We start from the raw sequence: 3101 nt of genomic DNA on the forward strand, positions 1-3101 counted from the left end.
GTGTGTGTGTGTGTGTGTGTGTGTGTGTGTGTGTGTGTGTGTGTGTGTGTCCGGGGGAGGGGGTTATTCTGGACCCCAACTCAGGAAGCATGGAGCCTAATGTTAACAGGTCTGCGCCCTCCCCGCCAGCTGTGGCTCCTTAGGAACCCAACAGAACTCAACCCAGGAGGGGCAGGCAACTCTAGGAAGGAGCCCAGCTCTCGGTCCTTTGCTGCTCGCCCCCAGAGCCACTCTATAGGTGTGGTTCCCAGATCGCGAGGGGGTTATTCTGGACCCCAACTCAGGAAGCATGGAGCCTAATGTTAACAGGTCTGCGCCCTCCCCGCCAGCTGTGGCTCCTTAGGAACCCAACAGAACTCAACCCAGGAGGGGCAGGCAACTCTAGGAAGGAGCCCAGCTCTCGGTCCTTTGCTGCTCGCCCCCAGAGCCACTCTATAGGTGTGGTTCCCAGATCGCCGGGAGGGAGGGGGACCGACCTGGGCTGCAGATCAAAAGTGAGCAGAGACTCCATGCCATCCCCCGTCACCAAGCCCATGCCGCTGAACTGCGTGGCCGTGGCCCAGGGCGGGCAGCAAATGTCCCCCCATTTCCTCCCGGCCCGCTAGGCTGACCTGTGAGCATCTACAGTGAGGCGGGGCTTCGACATCTAAGGATTTGGTGATGCGCCCCGAGAAGGGCTCTGGAGCAGCCCGAAATTGCTCCCACCGGAGCGGAGGGGTCCCGCACTGGGCGCCCCGACCCGGCCCGACCCGGCCCTGCCCCTGGACCCTCCTGCCCAAGCTGGGAACGGCCTGGGGCTGCGATGGAGATGCGAACCCGGGGCCAGGGTCTCGCCAGCAACAGGTCACGGCCACGCTGATGCTACTGCGAGCCACGGCTGCGGGAGAAGCCTCGGCACGCCCGGCCCCCCGCCGTCCCCTCCGACGCACGTGTCGCCCCGGCTTACCCGGCGCGGGGAGCCTTGGGTCGGCGTAGGAGAGGTGGACTTGAGCCGAGTTGGTTCGGGAGAGCTCAGCTCGGCCGCTCAGGCTTCAAAGCTGCTGCTCGGGGTCGTTGCGCGCCAAGCGCCCCATATATACCCCCGGAGGCGGAGCCGGCGACGTCACGAAATCCCACCCCCAGCCCTCCTCCCCGCACACCACAGACACAACACACACAAACACACGCGCGCGCGCACCCGCAGGCACACACGCTCCGCTCTGCAAAAGGGATTGCGTGGGGCCTGACACCGTTCCCACTTGCGACAGCAAGGCCAGCGTGGCGACGAGGGAGGAGGGGGGAGGGCGGCCTTTCCTCCTCGCTCACCTCGAGCAGGACAATGAGAGGCTTCCTGGCCGGAGACCCCCTGGGACTTTCTACCTTTGTGCCTTGATTGTCGGAATCAGTGACTGGGGGGCGGGGAGGTGAGAGGTGGAGGGGACACAGCATGGAGGCTCCGACTCCCTGCGGCTCGGCCTCGCCTGGCTCCCTAATCCACACACCTCCCGCAGCCCTGCAGCCTTTCCCAAGGACCACGCCAGGTGCTGGACAGCCACCGGCGCCTCCGCTCAGCTCGCACCCTCAACTGGCGATGTTGCTTTTTAAAAAAAAAAATTTTTAATGAAAGTATAGTTGACCTAACAACGCGGGGGGGTCTGTAATGCAGTCCGCGACAGAAAGGAAGGTGATTTCAACCACCACCTGTGCGCATAATTGATCCCATGTAGATTTCTAGGTCCCAATCTCACCGCGGTATATCTCTAGCTACCTACAAATGATAAATGATTAAACATGAAATTCTGACAATATTGAAATCCTGGAGGAGGGAGCTTATTTAATTCCATTTTCCCGATAACACCTGGCTTTGCAGGACTTCCATGCCTGCCTCCCCCAGGTACCTTACCTCTTTTAAATTCACAAGAAGAGGGCCAAACAGGAAGAAGCTCCAGCAGGAAGACAGGCCCTTTGAGGCTGGGGCTTTCTGGGGAACAAAAGAGGAGCGAAGAGTCAAAGAATGATCACACTGGGTGTGAGACCCATAATCCCACCCAGCGCTTTCGGTTCCTAGTCCTCCCGGACTGAAGGGATTGCGAACGAGTGGTTCTGAGCAAAACAACTCAGGGATTAAAGATGAACGCAAATATCCTTGTTTCCTTTCAATAATCCATTATGAATACGTCACCCATGAAATCTGTCGAGGATCTAATCCTTTTTGAAGTAATTGGTTATTTTCAGCTAGCTTCAGCTCCATTTTGGCATTTCTTTAAGTATTTATTGAGCACTGTGTATATAGCAGCTCGTGTAGCATTGAAAAAGAGTACAAAGAAAGCATAAAATAAAATCCTTGCCCTCCGAGTCTTAAAAATCTAGTCAGGGCAAGAAAACACACAGTACAATTGAAACAGAATGATGTAGCAGTTAAGGAGTACAGTCCTTGGAGTTAGACCTAGGTTATATTGCAGGCTCAGCCACTTGGGCCTGGAGCAAATTTTCTAACATCTCTGAGCCTCAGCTTCTGGGTATAATATACAGGTTTCACAGAGTTTTTGTGATGCTTAGATGAGATTATGAACTCAAGTCTTCCTGCCTGGTACCTGGGAAGTATTCAAGAAAACTTAATACATTTTCAAAATAATAGATTCGCGTATACGGCAATGATTAGCTTGCTTAGTGTGAGTTCATTATGAGGTTAATCCGCAAACTGGCGGTGTAAATATTCAGGGAAAGAATCCATCAGTACAGACTGGAAAATGTATATAAAGAATCCTCTTAGTTTGTAAGGGGTTGAAGACGGAGGTTGACAGAGACTTAAGCTGTACCTAGAAGGATGAAGGGTGGATGAGCTCTGGACCTACAAAGAAAGAGGCATCAGGTAAGTCAGGGGCCCACGCAGAGAGCAGCCCAGCAGGCCCAGTGTTTCTTAGGCAGCTGCGGAAGGTAAGGTGGGGTAATGGACAACTCTCTTGGCGTAATGAACGTAATAAACGTAATAATAAATAATAAACGTAGTGAACGTAATGAACATAATAATAAACTTATTACCCAATATGTAAACTGTCATTCTTACCATTGGTTGTAAAATCACAGCAATCAAGTCTAACGGTGGACTTAATAGGCGCTCA

Source organism: Pteropus alecto, unplaced genomic scaffold (genome assembly GCF_000325575.1).
Source record: "Pteropus alecto unplaced genomic scaffold, ASM32557v1 scaffold312, whole genome shotgun sequence".
Lineage (NCBI taxonomy): Eukaryota > Metazoa > Chordata > Mammalia > Chiroptera > Pteropodidae > Pteropus > Pteropus alecto.